The sequence below is a fragment of the Pholis gunnellus genome (assembly GCF_910591455.1).
Source record: "Pholis gunnellus genome assembly, chromosome: 24".
Taxonomy (NCBI): Eukaryota; Metazoa; Chordata; class Actinopteri; order Perciformes; family Pholidae; genus Pholis; species Pholis gunnellus.
Window position 1 is genome coordinate 5999997 of NC_136551.1, and position 23227 is coordinate 6023223.

The following is a 23227-nucleotide window of genomic DNA, read 5'->3' on the forward strand; positions in this document are numbered from 1 at the left end:
CTGACCAGTGATGAGTGGCAGCAAGGGGGGGGGGGGGGGGGGGGGGGGGGGGGGTGGATGAAGATACAGGTCCGTGTCCGACACCGAATTCTATTGTTCCAACACAAAGCATGTTGTTCTTTGTTGTCCGCGGTATTAATAATACATTGGCCACAATCTGTAAGTCAAACACAGCAGAATTAGGCATGAGGCGCCCTTTGTTCAAAACCCAAACTTGAGTAACGTAACTTTTCTGTCATTCAAAATTAAAAGATTCTTGATTAAAGATACATGATAAGGAATGATTAACCTTTTTTTTGTGTGCAGCCTTTTACTTGCGTTGCACATTGAAATTAGGATGCAGTGAAGGCCTTCGGTGCAACCGGGTGCAATTCCTCAAAATACTTACCAAGAAGAGCAAAGCGATGCAGGCTTTGCAGTTCAAGTCATCTGAGTAATACATTTAGCCGTACAGTTGGCTGAATCCAAACAGTGGATTATTTCATATCAAACGATCTTTAGATGAATTCCGATTGCACAAAACCCAACAAGCGTTTCTTAACACATTCAATTATACTATCAAACTGAAAAGATAAAATGCTCTAATATTTACTTGCCAGTTTCAGCTGCTCGGCCGAAAGAGTGGAGGGGGGGGGGTGGGGGGGGGGGGTGTCGCTCTCCCAGCAACTAATTACTTAAGCAGTTGTCAAAGGTTTGAAGCTCGCTCTTGAATTCCAATGAACACCGTCCATGGACAGCGGTGGTTTTGCATATATTATGAATATTTCAGCTTCCCCCAGTAACCTTGGTGTCGTTTGGCAGATAGGGGCTGGCAGAGAGCCATTTAAAAGCTTCTCTGTTGCAGAAGGGAGGAGACAGGGTATTAAGCTTTATCTATACTTGACATTTCCAAGCATTTGTAATTAATTCATATAGAAAATCTTTCCCCTTCTTTCTTTCTAAATGACTGGCTCCGACCGGTCCAAAAGGTAACCGCTATTGTTTCCGTGAAAGGACACCGGACACGAACCAAAGCGGTGAAACTCACGTATGAAAATACACACCGAAAACTTCACGCCAATGGAAGTCATTCGCAACATATAGACGTCGCCGCTGTTCAAGATTCAAGGTAAGAGCTCACGCGCAGCCAGGCCCTGAATACAATCACAGCGGTTCGGGTGTGACTAAAGATGCATGTGTAAATGTTCGGAAGTGTGAAAGCGCGGCCAGATGGACAAAACTGTAGTCCGTCTGCGTGTCACAACTCCTGGCAGGGAGCCAAAAACACGTGCACATAAGGAAAAAACACCAGAAGTTAATCCTTTAATATAATAGGTGTTTAAGTGAAGTACAGTACTCTCTACATTTGAAAAACTCTATATACACCCACGATAAATATATGCACATTGTGTGCTTTTGTTCTGCCCTTCCTTCCCTGCTTCACTGACAAATATGAATATATTTCTATACTTATTTCTGTTTGGTGAACACAAAAGGCGTGCATCACATTCTTGAATGCGAGTCAGACCTTCACATTGCCTGAACAAATTGGCTTTGCATAGAATATTTGTGCCGTCCACCAGGAACTGCTTGCATCAACCTGATGATAATAGCAGGCATCTGGAAAAGCACGTCTTTAACGTCTTCTTTATGAAATGCAGAATGAGTTCAATATTTGGATGAATTCTTTGCTTACTTGCAGAGAGAACGCCCTTGCACACCTACCTTGTTTGGTTCGGACTTTCAGACTTTCCAGTTTGACCTGAAATCAAATCAACAGCAGCAGAACCACAGGTAGTTGTCCTATAAAGCTCACACATTCTTCTTCCTTGTCTACGGTGAATAGACATCCCAGTTTCCGGGATTGTTGCGGTTTCAAGCTGTGTCCCGAGTCCACACAAATAGGTGTAAAAACATTAAAATAACCTTTTTTTAACGACAGTCAAAATAACAATATTGTACTTGTTGTCCGTGCTTACGTGGAGGGAAGTTCTGTTCCAGTCATTATTACCTGCTAGAAACATAAACATGCAACGCGCCGGCAACAGTCACCAGTCAATTTTATATTATAGCCTATGAAGTTATTTATAGACCACAAAGATATTTGTACCGTTTTGTTTAAAAGAAAAAAATTGCTGGCATTGGAATGTGTCAGTTGTCCGCTAAACCAGGAAACCTTTGTTAGTGTCCGTTGTGAAACCACTTAGGTTCGTAACTTTAGTACGTGACTTAAGTTTCGTAACAAACACTAATTTTAACCCAAACCTAACACGGTATTTGTTTCACAACGTTACCCACCTGTTCAGAACTGCGACGGTAATCCAGGAGAAATACGTTAACCTCTTTTAAGTTAACGTACTTTTTAAGAGACAAATTAACATCAGAGGAATAGAGGTGCAGGTCTTCCATCTAGTTTGTCTTCATACCAGTCTTCTGAATTTTATTCTATTAGCTGTCAGTCATCCGTAAAATACCAGTTGTTTCATCGTTTCTGGGCTGTACTTGTTCTTCCAGATTCATTTTCTCATCTTCCCATTTCAGATATCTTGACTGCTTGATGCTACATTGCTACACTGCTACATTGCAAAAAGAGAGAATCTGTGATTAATTCTCTATTGGGTAAATGAAAGTACATCAAAATGCTCTCGCTTTGGTGATAAATACCGTATCCTCAGTTGTCCCTGATGGAGGGTTATCTTTTCAGTAGCTCTGATAGAAGCTCAGCCTCTTTCCTGGAGGTGATGTCAATCCACTGAGAGGACCACGCAAGGCTTCAATCCGCGGCCGTGCGTCATCTAAAGCCCAACCCATCCACACACCATTGTGTCCATTTTCTAAAAGAGTGAGGGAGTTAGAGCAGCATGGGGGTAGCGAGTGTGTTTGTGTGTGTGCATTTGTTTCTGTGTGGAGAGAGTGTGCCTGTCCAGGAGGTTGCCAACTGGCATTAAGGGAATGTGAATCAGCGTAGGGACCACCACGGTGGTATCCAGTGGTGTTGTGAGTGTACCCCCCCTCAACGCCCCCCACCACCCCTGTGTTCTCTTTCACAACCCCATCCACCCCCCCACACACACACACCCAATCCTTGTCCCTTGTTTCTGCCTCCAGCTTTAGCACTTCCTAGTTTTGTTCTGCCTGAGCGCAGCCCTGCTCTCTCTCCAATTTAGTGAGTGGCAGGGAAGATGCAGTCTGACACCATACTGATTCAGTGTGTGTGTGTGTGTGTGTTTGGGGATGTGTGAGCCATTATGTGTGGGTTAATGGTAGAGGGAACAAACTGCAAAGCGTGAGAGAGAGAAATAAAATGAAGATGTAAATAAGGTGTATGCGTGTGAGGGAGAATAGGGCGCATTAGCAGCTGAACAATATCTTGATTTCCACTCTGTAGTCTTATTAAAATGATCGGCGACTGTTGCCACATAACCTGCGTGTGTCTCTCCTAATTAATAACCCATTCATGCGAGAGAAAAGAAGACAAAAGGGGCCTTTAAAAAAAAAAAGGATCAAATCATATCTTTTATCTACTGCGATGCCATATCTCTAAATCCGTTCTTTTCATAGCGAAGACTTGTGTTTGCACAAGAGCTGCTTCCATGTGAAGCCTGTATGAGTAGAAAGCTATAGCGCTCTATAAGAAGGCCAGCTCCCAGTCTTCAGGGTGCCATCCTGTGGCAACATCAGAAGAAATGTCAAAGATTTTGAAGGCTTGGTTAAATACAACTGGATTTCTTTGCCTTAAACCTTCAATGACATTTTTGGCTGTCGGAAAGGTCAGCGTGCAGCTCCTGTGAAATGCTAGCTCTTTTGGGGTGAACTTCAATACAGGATAATAAATCCCTCTCTCTATTTTTTTCCCTCCATACTTCCAGCCCTGGCCTTGCCACAAATAGCCCGTCAACAAGTAAAATATACATGGCTTGATGGATATTTCTTTGTGATAAATCCCTTCTACCTGAAGCAATTATGATTTATTTTTTTATGAACTCCACCACACAACTATACAACTGAGGTATTGATGTCTACAAAGTGATTAAAAATAATAGTTAAAGCCAAGTTTTTTAATTAATTGCATTTATCTTCAGAATAATGAATGTTTCTCATCTGTGACGGTAAGGGCAGTGTCTATTCATCAAAGTTCTTCCTTCATTGGTTATGAAACCAGCTTGAGAGCTGTGCCAAAAAAGATCTACAAATAAGATTTTTTAAAGTTAATTTACAGGTGAATTTTCCAAGGATTTCAGCATTAACATTTCACCCCAATTTACAGTTTGGTATCCTCTTAATAATCATGTTAAAGAATTGACTGGCGGCTCGGGGCATGATCCTTTTTGTATGCACTTTGGATGAAAATCATACCGAGGCTAATGTATGTGTAAAGATGGTATGGTAGTAAAACCTTCAAAATATGGTTCTTTGATGAAACAAAAAACTGTTTACGAAACCACACATCGTGGGCTTCCTCAGCAGATTAGTTGCTCAGTTATCATGGTGGATGGTTAGAAACACCACCCGTAATAGAACCACCCGGTCGGGCGGTAACGGATAGTTTTACTACATATGACAGTTTATTTACTTTTCAGTAACCAGTAATGTAAGAGATGTACAATTTGAAAATTCAGTAATTACAATAAGTATTCTCTTTTGCAGTGGCAAGTACTGTGCCATTTCAGCTGGCTGACTTAATGTTTGCAAACTGATTAAACATTAGAAAGCCCGCCCTCCTGTAATTAAAGTTGTCTTTTTCGCAGAATACATTTTAACATGTCACAGAATGAAAAGCACAAGTGCACATAAAGGCCTCTTGATTAAGTCAGGCCTCTTGTTTTGTGCCTACTAGCTTACGGTCATGCTGTGTTGGCTTACTGGGACACTTGAATAGGTTAACAAAGTTCATGTTCTTTGTAACACCTGTGTTTTTTTCCTACAGTGGCTGCTGTCAAAAAAACCTATTATGTTGTGTCTTCTTCTTTAGCAAACTTGCTAACGATAGCAAGCTAACTTACCAGGTTTGATTAGCAGAGTTAGCTAATTGTTGGAGGGCGCACGCGGCTTAACTGTGTGGATGAAATTTCTTAATAACTGTGTGCTAATAACCAGGACTAAGCTAGCTAGAAATTCATCATTACTTTTACAAGGAATTAGTATTTTTAAAGTAACATCTATACCATCTCCATTACAAGTTAGCAAACTTCGTCCACTGAAGAAGGCCATGAGATGCGGTTGAAAGCTTTGGATAGTAAGTTTGACATTGTGTTGAGCACATTAACAAGAAAACTAGTCCTTCTGGGGGGAAAAAAGTCTACCGTATTGGAGTAACGCCAGTACAAGAGGAAATCTGACTTATTTACCTTCCACTTCTGCGTGAATAAACACATTATTGGTGAAAGAGCAGCATTGTGGTGCTTTCCACAAAGATGTAATTAAAATATTGATCATACAGCCAGGCATTGGTTTACAGTCACTTTTCATTAGTTGCAGTTGTTTTCACTGCTGTGACTGCAGTCCCTGGATCACTTACACTGAAAAAGAACATTACCCCGGTATTGTAAACGACAACCTGATCTCACAGAAATGACCACAACCTGTTAACAGCCCATTAAGTGGTGGCGGCACGTCATTTGTTAAAATTACAAGTCAGCAACACAAAAGCAATGCCAATGGAATGTCAATTAGGGTCCTTTGTCGTGGTAGACAAAATTAAATGCATCCACGTGAATCTCCAATGGCCAGAGTTAGTACAGCAGTATCAACAGTGAGAACGACTACTCACAGTGGGCAGGGTGGGAGGTGGACATGTCAAACAAATACAGGACTTTCAACCAGTATACCAGTGTCCGAGTCTGGTGTTCAGTCCCTAAATGCTATTAATTTACTATGAAATTACGTTCTTGACGTAAACCTTACTGATTATTTTTGTTACCTAAACCTAAGTATACATATTTATTTTTAGGCCATCCATGATGTTTTTCCTAAACCTGAGTGGATTTGATGCCTAAACCAAAGTTTATGTACCTATTTAAAGATCAGCCAAGATGTTTTTCCTAAACCTAACAAAGGGTTTATGTTGCCTAAACCTAATATTACGTACCTAATTTAAGTCCAATAATGATGTTTTCCCTAAACCTGAGTGTTTTTGTTGCGTAAACCTAAATATCAGAATTTATTTTAAGCCCAACCATGATGTTTTTCTGAAACCCAATGGAGTGGCTTTGTCGCCTAAACCTACTGTACATGTTGTCGCCTATAGACCTAACGTTTGTTTTGTTGCCTGTACCGTTAAATTGATTCCACGGTGCCGTCGAGTAACTGTAACACAATTCGTGCCACCAGGTAAAGCGCTGTCGTGGTCATTTCACATATTTCTGTGAGATCGCGTTGGTAATCAGTCGGCACAGGGCAAACAAGAAGCAGGGTATTACATTGAAACATAATGATGTGACGGTGCTTGAGGATGTCTCATTTGTTGTGCAGTTCACAAGAGGTAAATGTGCCACAGATACAAGTAATCAAGCTACAACTTCAGTCATAATATTTTGTAGCTCAACTGTCCGACTGTAATTCTGCCCCTGGCTTTACCAGAGGATGTAGCACTCCACCATCCACAGTGATGCACAATTACTCCTTCAATATGATGCCACACAAAGACGATTTGGAGAGATGGAGAATCTGATGAAAGGCATTGAACAGGAATTAAATCATGTTTTCCACACCATAGGTTTAGAAAATGGTGCTTGAGACACTGGAGAGCCCAGCGGTGGATTCCAATCTGTGGGCTGAAATTGGAAATGAACAGCGGCGCCGTCTCCATTCTGACAGCCTCGTGTCAATAAAAGTCAGTTTCCCTCCATTGCTTCTCATCGCTGACCACAAAGGGACTTTTGTCAGCTACAGTCAGAGCGCCGGACGGCTAACATTGTGCTAACGTGCAGCAAATGGTGATTGCATTTACGGCCCTCGTACGGTTTTAACGATTAATCCGAACACGCATGTAGACAGCAAGCGGCACACAGAGGAAAACAACGTCTTTAAAACCTCCACCTGTGCCCGTTACTGCCATATTATACAGCAGTGAATCGGTCGTTCTCTGCAGTCAGAGTGAACAGCACTCCCTGCACTAGGGGAGATCATATAACGTGATTTATGGTTCTGGAGTGAATTATGGAAACACTGACCTTCCCTTTACATCCCATCAAACAGATAACTGGCCAGTAAGTTGCTGTTATGATAGGAGGAGGGGGAAGAACACTGTCATGCCTGTTTACATGTTCTGATGTAGGCGAACGGCAAATAGGTACAAGATTCATATCAGACGCTTCCTTTGATATATGAATAAGAGTCAAAAATGTTGCTTCGGTGAAACTCTGTTTTACTTTTATCATGAGCAAACATTTGCAGCAACGCCGCCAGCTCCGGCCTTGGTCTTACAAAATGCCATTAAAGGTAGGGATGGGTATAGTTTGGGTTTTTTCCGATACCGGTGCTAAAACGATACTTTTAAAACGATACCGGTGCCTGAACCGATACTTTTTTTATTGCCAAGGCAAATTTTTTTTCTTCAAATTGAACAATATATTTAACTGTTTAAAGTATACTATACATATTAGTGCTGGGCAACGATTACAATTTTTAATCGCGATTAATCGCATGGATTTTTTGCGATTAATCTCATTGTTATGGCAAAGTTCAATAATTAATTCAAAGGTAGTGTATTGTGCACTTTTATTTTAAAAGTACTGCTATATGAACAAAAGTGCAATAGCATTTGGTTTGCAAACACTTAAAACCAATAAGGTTCTTTTTAACAGCAGTATTCTCTTTACACAGTAGCAGTTATATCTCTTTACTATCTGTGCTCAGTGTTTGACTTCATGTGAAACGTTCCACTGCTGTGCAACAGGAATAACATGTTTCAGCACCAAAATGGGTGTGTTGTGTCTTCAATGTCAGAGCATGTGAATGCAGCTCTACTGTTCATCAATATAATGCTGTAACTCCGAGGTGATGATGGTTACCCAGCGATCAAAGAATAAAGACACTTTACACACAATTTAGGTGTATTTTCCCTTTAACTCACGAGATGCAGGTAGCATGTTTTATACTTAATGTGAATTTAATTCATACTTTGTTGGCATCTTATTCTGAAAACCGGATGTTCCTCTGAAGAAACCGGATGTTGTCTCACGTTAAATCTTTCCGCTAACTTTCAAAGTCCTTCGCTCGCTCCCGATCTGTGCCGTTTGAATGCGTTTACCGTGAATTTCAGCGTATAGGTCACTAAAATGTAAGTGTCTGCTGAGTTGACCACGGAGATCTGAGTGTCTGCTGACTTTACCGCAGCGATGTCCAGTAGTCTCCATTCCTCCACCGCTGCCAGTGAGCAACGGACTTTCAAAATAAAAACAGCCTCACTTTTGACCGTTTACCTTTCGGCATTTTCTCTGTTAAAAGGTTGATGGCTAGCTAGCTGCTGTAGATATACAAACGGTAGCTATCGTTACCTGCTGCCAGGACGAAGTCATCAGAGTAGTGTTAAAAAAAGTATTTCAATCGGCTCAGGCACCGAAAGGAAGCACCGAAATCTGCGTTGCGTTTCGGTCCGGTAGGTACCGGTCCTATAGGTACCGGTGCCATATTGGCACCGGGTTTCGGTACCCAACCCTAATTAAAGGTGGTATATCACATTTTTCTCTTTTCCAACAGAACGTCATGACAATACCATCGCTGAGATTTTATTTTTTTATTTTGAAAAAAGGAGGAAAAAAAACCCTTCATGTCCCCCACCTTTGTTTGCACTTTACATTTGCATATCAAAGAAATCCCATCGGGACCTGCTTTGCATATTTACATCTGATTAGTAACTTTAAATGAACATGTCAAAAATGGTCGAGTTTTCTTTTTTGAATGTGCGAGGACTACCTAGCTTGTATAATTAGTGCCAGCACATGTAACATAGCCAGAAAACAAAACAAGCTGATTTCAAACAACACAAGAGGCACCTTTTATATTGCCTTTCATTAGGCATACTCAAATATTCCTGTCTCACCTTGGACCTCAAAGCTTGCTAAATGATAACTCCCTTCGAATGATAAAGACAAAAATATGTACTGTATGTTTGTGGTAATATTTCTTTGCAATGACATTAGGTCTTGTAAATCCTATCAGTTCGCTTCTGATGGGAATATTTTTAGATGTACGGAGGAAGAGTTTGAAAAGAGAACGCTCGGGTTCAAGGTCAGTTAGTTCTGTGACAAAAACAATCTGTCTGCTTACCGTCATATAGTTCAAAGTCACAATAGGGTAAAGTGATATTCTGTCTTCCCACCTGACAGCAGAGTATGTCTCAATGCTGACATGTTATTTTCTCTCATTCTCGAGACCAAGAAGTGAGATCTGAAACCAAATTTAAACATTTTATTTTGCTTGTGTTTTGTCACATGCGGGTGGGATAGGAGGGACAGACTCGAGGGCCCGTGCGTTCTTATTTCCACCAAGTTGACATGTTTGACGCCTTGCATGTGTGTGTGTGTGTGTGTGTTGCGGCGTGTCGAGAAAATTTAAACCAAACTTTTTCCGTGCTGAAACTTCCGGAAGGATGAGCTCTCCTGCAGGCCACAGTGTGCACACAGGGAGCCTTATTTTTTTTAAATGAACTAACTATGTGATTATTAATTGGATTCTATTTTGATTCAGTATTCCACGCTGCATATCGTCACGGGTCCTCGGTGGGATTGTGTCTGCGTAGCGGTGTGTTGGGGGGGGGGGCAGCAGTCTGCCGTTCGGAGCACGGCTCGCTACCCCGCACATCGGCATACCAATGAGTGGGGTTAAGAAGGCACAGCTCCTCGCGGAGACACCGTTCCTTCGGCAGACCCCGATCCGCCGAGTCTCCACGGACCTATTTCCAAAAGCTGCTCCTAATGTGGGCCTGTGTCAATCACCCCCACAGACAGCTCCCCCCCCCCCCCCCCTCCTGTCCATATGAAATAGTCATACATTAGGAACCAGGGGAGAGCACCTCTCTGTCTAGGAGTCCTCATGTATTCTAATGCAATTCATAAGCTATGGGTAGTTAAAGTGAGAGTTTCTGGTCATTGCGCCCGCTCGCTGGAAGCGCTTCCGTCTCTTTTCGGCTTTCAAAGAGTCAAATTTTTTCCGACATGTGAGCATTTCGGCTGTCTTTTGTCTCCGTTTGTTTGTTTATGAAGAGTCCTACTGTGCCGGGGAAGGAGAGGATTCAACAGAGGAAGCGCCCGTTCTGTCAGCGAGTGGACGGGGGCTCGATATCGGATGTCGCCGTGACATGTTTTACGTGACAACATCATTTGACAGCTCTGACACTCCATAGACAAACACCTTCAAAAGAGTTGACAGTATACCCGCTCCAAAAATATAGGGATGCCTTTCTGCTGCCAAATGTACACCAAGTTGATGGGCTAATGTTTTTTTTATTTGTTTTATTAAACAGAGTTAGGGCTTTGGGTGTGTTTCAAACATCGGGGTTACATTTAGCAGATACGTCTTCAACACGACTTAATGTGGCTTGACTGACAAGCACAATCTTTGTTGTAGTTGAACGTAAAAGGTGTTGGAAAGGAATGGTTACAATTACTTTTCCTGTTTTTCATCCTTATCGGGTGTTACAATTTTGTTGTTTGGCAAATTTAAAAGTTAATGCAGGCATTTTTTGTCTTATATAGGTATCTTATACAAAAAAAATTCAAGCTAAGTTGAAAGTGTCGATGTAAGGGACTGTATAAAAATGATTAGGGTGAGAGGGGCTGAAAAAAGAGGGAAGGTTATGGTTATTTTTAAAGTGTCTTATTTTTTTCTCACCCCAGGTTTGAAATTTGATTGAGTGGTAACAATGTTAAACAATCTCATTAAACAAGATTAAAATGATACGCAACTTTGAACAGCTAACATTACAATAATGACAACCTTGACGGGGCACCTTAAGCAAACAACCTGACAACCGCCACAACATTATTGATTCAAAAATATTTTTAAAAATCCTGTGGGCAGTTATATGTGACGTCACCTTTTTCTGAGCTCCGTCCGTTTAAAATCATTGAGCAGACAAACAAAATGAAATGCATCAACCCTGAGCAAAGCTGTTCTAATGTTGGACAGAAAAAAAAAAACACTGGATTTCATCACTTATAACAAGAAGTTGATTGAAAAATAAAAAAAAATGTGGGACCTTCAAACGAGTTGTATCAATTCATCAAGTGGATTCATGGGACCGCTAGTTAAATGGCTAAAACGGGAACGTGTGACGGTTAAATCTACTGCACTAAAAGTAAAAAAGAAGTGAAGAGGATCATCCATTCTTTATTCTATTGACTGCTGATTTATTGCAGCCTGGAATCTTATCAGTCCTCAACTAACACATTATCCCACAGGCAGGAGTCGGACTGCGGTGCCACGGAGGCAGCCGTCGCTAAGTTCCCCCCGCGACCGAGGATCCAATCTCCTCTGGGGTCAGAGTACATCGGGCTTTCCGCGGCCCGGTCCAATAGCACCATGCTTGGCTGAGTGCAGCCCACGCTGGGCCGGAGGTATAGTGGCAAGTCCACGGGACGTGAGGTAGGATGAGTAAACCACAGGGATCTGAGTGGATTTACTCTCCTGCCAGCATCCTTTTTGGTTGGTAGTGGACCTATTGTGCTGCCTCAATACGTTAGAAGCAACACAGACACAAAGAGGGACTCGGGGAGGGACAGCAAATAAAGGCAGGCAGAGGATGGAGCTTGAAGATGTCACGTAACAAGGACACTTTTATTCATTCATGTATTTATTGAAAATGGTCTCCATCATGTCGCTATAAAATTAAGCCTGGGTAGAAAAAAAAGAGCTGAAGGCCACCAGCTTATAAAATGATCACTTAAGATATAGTTTTTGGTTCATGTTTACTGAATACAACTTGTCTCTGCAGTTATTTTGAAAATAATTTGATAACCCAATTAATTGTGAAGAAGTCTGCAATTGTAGAGAATGTGGATTTCTTTTAAATAGATGAATTCAAGATACATATTAAAGGCTATAGCTTGAAGGATATCATTCCGCTCACGTCTAAAACTTAATTGGTGTGTTCACGTTAATTGTTCCGACCTGAAATTAAGTGCTTAAACAATGAAACAAAGCATCGCATTAGTGCCAGGAGATCTATTGTAGCTACAAACCTTATAGAATTTTTGTTGTAATAAAACAACAACGGTCACAGGAAGGTTTGAAAATGTTCTCTTTGAAGAAATCAGTTTGCAAAGTTGTTGCTTTGTGATGCCAAAACCTTGAAAAACCCACAGAGTGAGAGGAGCTGTGCAGCAGTAATGAACAATTCAGGTGGTTGTTTGTGCCTGTGTGTTATGATTTATTGAGGAGCGTCTGACTTACTCTACCTGTTATCTTGACCTTTATCGTCTCATTCAGAATTACGTACTTCCTGTTCAATTCGGTGAGTTAGCTGCGATGCTGAGACGCGGTGTCCTTCCTCTGTGACATAAAATAGTAGAGTAAGACTCTGCTTGTACTCAATGAACCAGTTAAAGTCGGTATACAACGCACTGCTCTGTCAGTAGATCTAAAAATATGATATCTTGTATTGTAGCAATTAACAAAGTGACCTGCAAGAAAACATTGGCTGGTTTGTCAGTTAAAATAAGGGACTGTACAAAAATTATTAGGGGGTCAGAAAAAAGAAAAAGTTACGTGCGCACTATTCTTTGTTTGTCATATTTAAAGGTGTGTGAGTATTGTGAAAGTTACCATCTCGTTACCATATCCTTAGTGTCCCGTTTAAAGCATGCCTCTTCCAAATGTCAACTTTTAATTCGCTTAAGAAACAGCGTTTTCTGCCTCATGACAATGTAAAAAAAGAAGAAGTTACGGAGCCGGGAAATAGGCATAATATATATTTTTAAACTTTTAAAGAAATTCTTGGATTAAAGTTATGAATTTATAAAATGTCTCATAATATTACCCCCTTCCTCTAGCACCGTCATATTTTTAGATTGTCTTTAATTGCGTTATCATGCCACATGTGCTGAAAGCACCAAAAGTGAAAGTTCTCACTATGCAGCACAACGTTACAATATTATTAATTATATGTACTTATGTATCTTACGATGCACATTTAAAATTCCCTATGCTCCATAGGTTTTATGATTGAGTACCCATTTAACACAGCATATTATTCTGAGATATTACTTTTGAGCGGGATGAATATTCTTTCTCCTTTTAAAATCAAACAACGGGTCCATTAAAGTGTTGTAATAAAGCCAGACAGGGCTTTGATTTGTTTTTTTTAAATCGTTGGTCTTCCCAACCAAAAATCGTTTGCCTTCAGTCCCTATTGCTACTTTAAAGTAAACTCTTTCCAATCGTGCACATTTTCCAGAAATTCAATTCATACACTGGGACCTTGAATCCCACTGGAGTCCTTTCTAAGCAGTATAGTTACTATACTGTTTAGCATGAAGCCCAATGGAGGAATTTATCATTACTGTGCGAAGACTGATGGTATGTGTGCTTTTAAAATTAATGACGGAAGCACTCTGACTTTTAGTCCATCTAAAATTTTCATTAAATTTCATTATTCAGCTGTCTCTGTGGCCCTGAATTAATAAACTCCAGGTATCACACCATGAATTCATATTACATTTGAGACGGATAGAGCCAGGTATGCGGCCCTTTTTTTTCCTTTACAATATCCTAAAAACATACAATTAAAAGTATATTCGAAGCACCTTCTTCCATGCGGAACTTTGGTTATTGCCTTGAAAATAGATTGTGAGGACGAGTAAAGGCTGCCGCCGTGTAAGAGTGCTTCTTATAAACACACACACATGCAGGTGCTATTTTTACAGATGCTCAAATCAATGGTTCTAACATATATCACTCAATTGGCTGGGAAAACATCTCTTTTCACTGACACTGACAAATGAAGAGCACGCGGTAAAGATTTTCCTTCAGCGGCTGAAAACCTGTAATTTCTTGGCGGCTACCAGCAAGCACTTATTTTCTTTGTTACCCTGACTTTATTGCATATTTTCCCCGAGTACGCAGATGAGGTAGATGGAGGCGATTAGAAATAAAAGGTTATGGTTGAAGCGCCTTAAAACTAACACAGCTTAGGCAGGAGTCACACAAATTAATTCAAGATTTAACTTGTGCCAAATTGTTTCTGGCAGACATCTGGGGCCACTTTGTGAAGAAAAAGACTTGCTGTTTACTGCTTCTTTTTCTATACATAAGACATCCGTATCATTACAAGGTTTTTTCCGAAGTTTCTTTTCATTTCGTAGCGCATTGTGCATAAAAAGCTGCCAGAATACTAAAAGCATCGCACGGACAAAGTCTGTATATCTCATCTGCGCAATCACGATTCCCCACACGCAAAAAGCTGATTCTGAATAGCGGATTCCTGCTGTGTGTAGGGTTCATGTTTGTTTACCCTAAGTGAGACGGCACGGAGGTTAAAGCTACCTTTAGGCTTAATAAAGAGCTAAAGCTGGAAGGTGGCGTGAACACCTGTTAATAGTGCGGCCCTGACGGGTTTTTTTCTTCTATAAACTCATCAAAATGGGATTTGTAAGCGGCAGCGCATCACTCTTCCTCTGAACCTTCCACCTTAAACTCAGAGCAGAGACGGATGTAAAGCGTGCAGCGTAACAATGCAGAAGATAAGAAAGACTGTTGTGAACCATATGCTTCTGAGAGAGAAGGTTCTGTTTCTGTGAGGAGGAGGAGGAGGAGGAGGAGGAGGAGGAGGAGGAGGAGGAGGAGGAAGAAGAGGAGGGATGGAAAACCAGGTTCAGGTTGGGTCTGGGCCGTCACTGCTCAGGCCTTGTGAGAGGTAAACTCAGGTGAGAAAAGACCTTTCTCTCCTGTTTCTCCTTGACTTTTTCAATCTCTTTTGTTTTAATAAAGGAAATAATATACTACTGGTGTTTACAAAGAAATAAACCGCATACTGGCTACTGGTTGTACTTCCATCTGAAGCGGAGTATAAACCAGAGAACTAATCCCAGGTAGCAAATCAGTAACGTTAGCCTACAAGGGCTACGGACACGTAATAGTTCTGTTGATACTACTTTCTGGAGTCCATGTTCCACACATGCGCATTAGCTCGCTATGCTACCACTTGTAGCGGACTTGTCCGCACGGTCACAACAATTTGGTTGTACACTGTTATAGAGCTGACGCATATATTAACTGATGATGACATTTACATCACACGGACCCTCGCGGATACGGAAAGTATAAATTTGTCTTTAGAGAGAAATTAGCTCACCGAACCTCTGTTGCTCCTCTTCTCAGCTCGAGGCTAGCAGTGCGAGGCTACAAGATGTCGCCGCTAGCAAAGCGCACCCAAATCTCCGGCTAAACGCTCGACGGTCAAGTTGCATTGTGAGCCATGCAGGCACCAGGTTTCGACAAGGGAGAAGAAAATGTGGAATAAAAAAAGAGCTCAGCATTGATATTCTTTTTCAAACAGTCTATCATGAGTCCAACAATGTCACCGGAGTGCAATTATAAATTAGCGGACAGCTCTTTTAATTTTAACTTTACCTTTGCCTAACTTTAGGCACAGTCTATCCCACCTCGATGAATGTTGCGGCAGTTGAAGTAGAAAAAGATATTTTCAGAGCTGCCAGGAAGATAATGAGTCAATTGTTCATTGTGGTCTTTTTCAATAAAGAAAAGCCTGAAAATGGGACACTGGATTTGATGTGCCACAATAAGTGTTAAATTGGCTACTTCCTCTAATCTGGGAATTATAGAAATAAATATCAAAATGCTCTTGATGAGGCCCATGTATGTTACAAGAGGAGACAAATGTGACTAATTGTGATATAACCTCAAATTGGGGGCATGAAAGTGTCTAAATAATGGCAGCTAATTTGCCTTGTATTGTGCTTTCTTGATGGGCTTAAATTGAATGAGTCAGGATCCTTTCTGGCGTAATGTGAAAGCTGGGGCACTGGTTCACACCGTAGACATCCAAGGTCGAGCTACTCCAAATGAAGGGGTGACAGGGGGAGTGAAGAGATTTAAAGTAAGGCAGCTGAGTCAATGGACGGCCGGGGTGCCGATTTGGCACCATATTCATGTAACCTTGAATTACTGTTTCGTTTTTTTCTGCTTTGAGAGCTTTTTCTACGAGCCTGTCTCAAAAAATATATCCTTTTTTTTGTCACCCACATTAATGGCACAATCAGTCAGAGGAAAAAAAATTGCAGTCACGAATTATTCATTGTAATCCTCCATTTGAGGACCCTAATGCCTCTAATTGGGCTTTTATGACTTACAAACTGTATGTTCCTCTGTCTCTCTTTTTTTTTTTCCCTCTGGCGTTTGTTTTTCTTCCTTCCCGCCATGCTGCGGAGTGACATTGAGCCTCTCCCTGTCGGGGTGCTCTCTTGTCTCACTCCAGTGCACATTTTCGCTGTCCCCTCTCCTCCTCCCCTAGACAATGAGCTTTTGACTGAATACATTATCTGAGCTGTTGTTCTGTTTGTTGTTGTTTTAGCATCCAAGAAAAGAGATGAATTATTAATGATGACAGACAAAAAAGAAAGGGGAAATAAAAAAAAAAAAAACTAGTATTTTTAGGACTGCTGCTGAGTGCTGCTGCGGCTCCATCAAGAGGCTCGCGTATGAGACTGTGAAATGTAGCACTTAATAATACCGCTCATGACTTACAGTGCCATTTGTTGTATGGATCAGGTACCAATAAAATACTTACTGGTTCCTACTGGCACTAAATAAATAAAATATGTTGTCAATACGCAAGGGTTTTCAAAAGATTTTGAAAAAAGCTTGAGGAAACAAAACATGTGCCTTGTTCTTATTGTGTAATTATAGCCTGCACACCTTGTTCTTATTGTGTAATAACAGCCTGCACATCTTTTTGTTAAATTGTGTAATTAAAGCCTGTACACCTTGTTCTGACTGTGTAATTACAGCCAGCACACATTATTTTTATTGTGTAATTACAGCCAGTAAACCTTGTTCTGACTGTGTAATTATAGCCAGCACACCTGGTTCTGATTGTGAAATTACAGCCAGCAAAACCTGTTATTACTGTGTAATTATAACCTGCACACTTTGTTCTCATTGTGTAATTAATAATACATTTTATTTTACGATTACATACGATAAACATTGTTCTTATTGTGTAATTATAGCCAGCACACCTTTGTTCCTACCTTTGTTTACAGCAGACGCCTTGTTTTGACTGTGTAATTACAACCCGTACACTTTGTTCTTACTGTTTGATTACGGCCCACACACCTTGTTGTTGTCCTAGTTACAGATTAGTTAGTTCCACCTACATTTATTATATCATTACATTGTTAGATTAGGTTTTCCTCCTCGGATGATGACAGAAGCCTTTTCAAGAACTTGTTCTCTACTCCACCATTATGAGCTGAAGTATTTTATTGTATTTTTTTTACCTAAAAATTGCTTCAAGTTTGTTAATCAGAGAAACTACAGTGTGTGTTTTGAGTTCTATATTGTTTATTGCAGCTATATTGTGAGCAGACTTAAAAGCTGGGCAGGGTTCTGTGGTACTTTTTTTCAGATGTACTCCAAATATTTTTATTGGGGAAATGTTATTGAATAACTGCATAACTGCCATTTTCATTGTACTTCATTCATTACTCTAAGGAACAGCACCTACACTCAATCCAAAGTACATGAGCTGGTCGGCTAAATCGCTTATGCAGTATATTTGTAGTCCCCTTTAAGTACAATTCTGACCTACTATTCCCCGTTGTTGATTGGCCCCGTCCTAATTTGGGTAACGTAACCCATTCCACTGTGCCTACATTTGATTACCCGTAGGAACCGGTAAGTATTTTATTGGTACCTGATTGATACCATGAATTACACTGTGAATCACAGGCTGTTTTGTAGCGTGTTACCACAGTAAATTCGAGTTTAGTTGGACCAAGTAGGGGAGAAATTGGGGTGCAGTGCAACCCCACATCGCTCCTAAAATAAAGCTTCTTCACAAAAAAATGATTGTATCATAACACAAGTGAATTACAGCTGTTTGGATTATTTAATTCTAGACACCCCAAAAAAGTTAAAACGTAATCTGCAACAATTTTAACAATCCTGGTCCCGGGCTTATATCTCAATACCCCCAATCAAGGTGGATGCATTTCTCAGGCCCATCTTAACGTCACTGATCTGAAGCAGGGATTACTGTGCCCCCTCTTGGTGATGAATCAGCACTGCACCGTCATCCAAAGCTTCATTACAAGCAAAGTTGTCTCAGCGAGATTAAGGCCACGATCACGAGAGTGATTAGAAGTCAGAGATATATCCGCGAGGGTGGGAGGGATCAGACGGAGAGACAAATGCATTGTTTTGCATTAAAGTGCTCGTTTCTTTCATTGTATAGCATCAGAGGGCAGAGGGAGGCGTTTGTTTTGATCAAAGCGACGCCCCCCCCTACCCCCCACGGTGACAAATTAACCGCGGCGATTGTGTCAGTTTGTCACCGCGTTGAATCGGGAGACGTCGACCATTCATCACCCCACCCCACACTCCCTTCTCTCAGGATCCGGCCGATAAGGGATGAATGAAGAAAAATGACACAGAGACGGGGCTCGACCACTATCTATCAGCAGAGAGACCGGGGGGGCCCGTCCGCTCCACTGTTCAAAAACCATCAAACGCCGCCTCTGCTTCTGTTCCCCCTCGCGCTCGCGTCATGAATCAAACCGACTTGACTTTGCGCGTTGTGTCAACAAAAAAAAACAACGTTTCGCCGTGTCCTTTAAAGCGTACAAGCAGCTGATTTAACAGGCTTCAGCTGCAGTAGAGAGCCTTGAAACCAGATTGATTTAAACTCACTTCTGGACATCCATTTCTTTTTTTCCCCACGTTGTTTGTATTTATAGCGCCTCTTTAAGCCCTTCTTCCCTCAACCAGGGGAAGGAGAAGAAAAAAAAAGAAAAAGGGCCTGCCTGTTTGGAGTTTACAGGATCAAAGAAGAGGTAAATATCATTTCCATAACATTTGAACCAGTTAACCAGCAGCACAATGCAGATAAACACTACTGTAAGCGCCTGACAGCGCCAATGAGGCCGGAACTCTGTGATTTGCCGCTCCGGCAAAGAAGAGGGAGGCGAGCGCGAACATGGAGGAGGTGAGGGGAGGGGGGGGGGGGGGGTCAACTGTGCTCTCCCTGCATCACTTTCCAAGCAGCCCCCTCCCTTCCCCTCGAGCGGTGGTGGTGTTTTAGGCAACCGTTGCCTCACTTTCGGGTTGGAGGGAGGGAGGGGAGGGCCCGATGGATGCCGTCCCCAAGGTGAATGGAAAAGAATAGCTGCACCACACTGCCCGGGGGGTGGGGGGGGGGGGGCAGCACCGCTTTGGGTGATTCATCTATTGATTCTTTCTCTACACCGAGCACGGAGGTGCACATATAAACACACATATATTAGCCGGCCTCGCAGCGCACATGTGCGCCCCCGACGCGCAGCATGCAGACGCGGTGAAGCCGGCCCCGCGGCCTGCTCTCTCGCTGTGTTTTTTTGTAATAATCACATTCCTGACTTCCACCAGCTCGCGGGCAATCTCCCTGCTCCAGATGCACGTGATGGACGGCTAAACTAGAGATGAATGAGGAGATGAAGGAATAAATAAATGATGAAATGCGTATTAGCGCCGTTTGTGTGGGACAGCTATTGTGTTATTGATTGTTTTTTTTTAGTGCAAACTAACAGTAAGCGGGCCAATCACGTTGTTGTTCTTGTGCTGTACAGCGCGCGTGGGATTTTTTAATTTTTCCTCATGGATGACGAGAGGAAGAACTTTTGTTTGTCTGAGATGGGCCTTTGCAAAAAACTTCTCCACCAGCTGCCTGATGTAGTTTTCACAAACCGATCTAGACTGGTTTGTCACACCTGCTGTCAGTTTAGAGCTTTCGTTAAAAGTCTTATTTACCCAGAATTCATTAGGAATGAGTCCTACTTAAGATCGTCAGCAGCCAGACGGCTTCGTGCAACAGATGAGTTCAGACCGGAGCCATAGAACCTGGTTCCTTTCCTCTTCTGTTGACATCACGTTGCAGCAGTAGTGATCTAATTGACCTCGGCTGTTTGCAGTGAGATGATAAAAAGAAAAAAAATCATGCTCACAAAATAATACATTTCAAACGCTTGCATCATTTTCTTTTCACATATGGTTCTTCAAATAGAAACACCTTGTTGCCCCAAAAATTATTACACTTTTTTCACCTTTTTTTTGTTTTTAAATTTTAGTATTTAAGTATTTATATTTTCTAACAAATGTGATGAATTGGGTTCAACGCTGTGAAATACTTTTTTAAATACATAACTATACTGTTTTATTGTTATCATTTATGATTTATCTACTTAGTCATGTTATTTCTATTTTGTAATCTCTGTATTTTATTGTATATTTCATTTTATTTAAAGGTCAGAGGTGTGGGCGGTGTAAAGCGATTATAAAAATGTTGGGTATGAGAACACATAAAATACTTCATGTTCATAAATACATACATCTACACACGACGTGAGCTTGAAAGGAACACAATCCCCGTTTTAACGGCGTGTGATGTGGCGTTCAAAGCCGCGGCCTCCTCATCTGCTGCTCTGAACCAGGAAGTGTCCTCCAGGAATTTCTCTCTCCTGAGACAATGAGCGTCAAAAACCTTTTTTTTTTTAATGCAGACGTCCGTTTTCCCCCCACTTCAGAGAAAAGGTTCATAGCTGATAGCATCTTCGCGGCGCGCAGCAGATCGTAAACGCACACGACAGGAGTAGCATTTCATGTTGCGCCGCATTAAGGCGTCCGGCTTTCCTTTTTGTCTGCATGATGGTGAACATTGCCGCTCGGGGTTGAAATTCAACCTTTCACTGCTAAAATAGGATAATGCCAGAGTTGTCACTTACAGTGGATATCATTGCTTTGGGCAGGAAAAAGAACTCCTCTCCGCCATGTGTTTCTTTTTCCACAGACTTTAAAAAAAACGTTAGACATGGCTCTCTCCCTTTGGGGCGGTAATGGCATTCTCCATGACAACGGCAGTGTGACACGGCTGTGCCCTTGAGGGCCGGGCGCCCCCTCTGGGGGGAGCGCCGCGGAAACACGACAGGGTCAACGGTCACCTCCCATCATCCACCAGCAACCCGTCCTCTTCCTCTCTCTCTCTCTCTCCTCAGGTGGAGCGAGGAATGTTAAGCGAGAGAGAGAGAGAGGGAGTCTTGAAGCAAGCCCACTCAGTCCAGGCCTGGCAAACGTGGAGCTTTTGCCACGGGCGGTTCTGGCTAGGTCTCTACCTCGCACAGCTCCTTGCCGCTCCTCCAAGGCCAGGGCCGGATCGATACGTAGAGCAGTGCGGATTCTTTTTGGCACCCGAGTATAGCGGTGCAGTGTTGCCCCGGGGTGCGGGTCCGTTGGAGACGCGGCAATGCGCATGCGGGCAAAGTGGACTGAGTTTATTCAGGAAGGCGTCGAGATGCTCGCCGTTAAACTGATGCTTCCAACATCAGTTGTTGTTGTCGGGTATGCAGGAAATTCACATGGCCCCGTTAAACATTTATTTTTATTCTGGGGAAAATTTAAATGGACGTGACAAGACAGCCTTCAGAAGACCTAAATATTAGAATAATCTTTCATTTCAGCTCATTCATAATACGCAGTTATTAGAAAACAATATTTACTGTTATTTCTCTTACAATGATGCATAATGTGATGCATCCACCAGAATATGATGAACCTCACAGATGAATATAGTCCATATATATATATATATATATATATATATATAGTTAGAAACAATGCTATATAGTTAGAAACAATGCTCTCCTGCCACCTGGTGGCTAAAAAAGAAAAAGAGTTTTACTGCATACTTCATGTCTTGAAGCATAAAACTAAACCACCTGAGGGAGAAAACTAACACAGAATAAACCTTTTAGAATGAGAGTACATTGCTTCTTTTGTTTCACAAAAACAAAAACTTAAAAGCTCTCCCTTCGGCGCTGTGTCCGCCCTTGGCACGTCTTCAGAGAAAATTTCAAAAAAGGAAGTAAAGAAAAAAACAGGGCCTTGTCCTGTCAACAACTCGCGCCCGGTACGTTTGGCTTATTTAACAACGGAAAATGTTCAACCTGTGAAACTGGACAACAAGGTGTCTTTCACAAAAACAGAGAAATAATAAAAAACGATCATAGAAGCAGAGTCAGGTTGCTTGTTGTCATAAAACTGACGCAGTCCGTCGCAGCAGACCTTTCGTATAAGTTATCTGGAAGTCACGCGGTGTCCTCGCTCCTGTTCCTCGACCTAAACAAGGACGTCTGTTCAAAAGACGTGTGAGGAAGCCGGTCAGACACCTGCAAGCAGAGAGACATCCAAAACATGAGACATGCTCACGTCTTTCCTCTATAGGCAGGTTCACAAAGAGCCCCAAGGCAAACAGACACAGACATCAAATGTCCACAAATAAACGTTATGTTTTCAGTGTGTGATGCCGAGAAAGCCTAAAAAAACCCCGTATATTCCTTCTCTCATTGGGATATTTTATTTCTCTGGGATATATATTAAACTTAAATTTTCACCAGAAGTACTGGTACAAAGTACTTGTTTTTGGTTAAAGAAAATGTTGTAAATTTTAAAGTTAAATGTATGAATCTGGTGTACTTTGAGAACAAAATTAAAACGATAGATCTATAAAGAACTTTTTGCAATTTAATCAGTAAGACATTGGTAAAAATGTATTTATATTTAATGTCCTCTATGAATACTGTGAAGGTATCAAAATGTTAAATCCACAGCCCATATACAGGACTGTCTCAGAAAATTAGAATATTGTGATAATCCCCATACGTGTGATTTAGTTTACTGAACCAAGCTGAGTGTTTTTCAAGGCTCAGGAAACCCTTGCAGGTGTTTCGAGTTAATTAGACGATTCAAGTGATTAGTTGAATACCCTACTAGTATACTTTTTCATGATATTCTATTATTTAGAGATAGGATATTTGAGTTTTCTTAAGCTGTAAGCCATAATCAGCAATATTAAAAGAATAAAAGGCTTGCAATATTTCAGTTGATTTGTAATGAATCCAGAATGCATGACATTTTTGTTTTTTTAAATTGCATTACACAAAATAAAGAACTTTATCACAATATTCTAATTTTCTGAGACAGTCCTGTATAGTGTCGTGCCTTTAAACGAGCAGTCAGGACTTCCGTATGGTTGAGATGT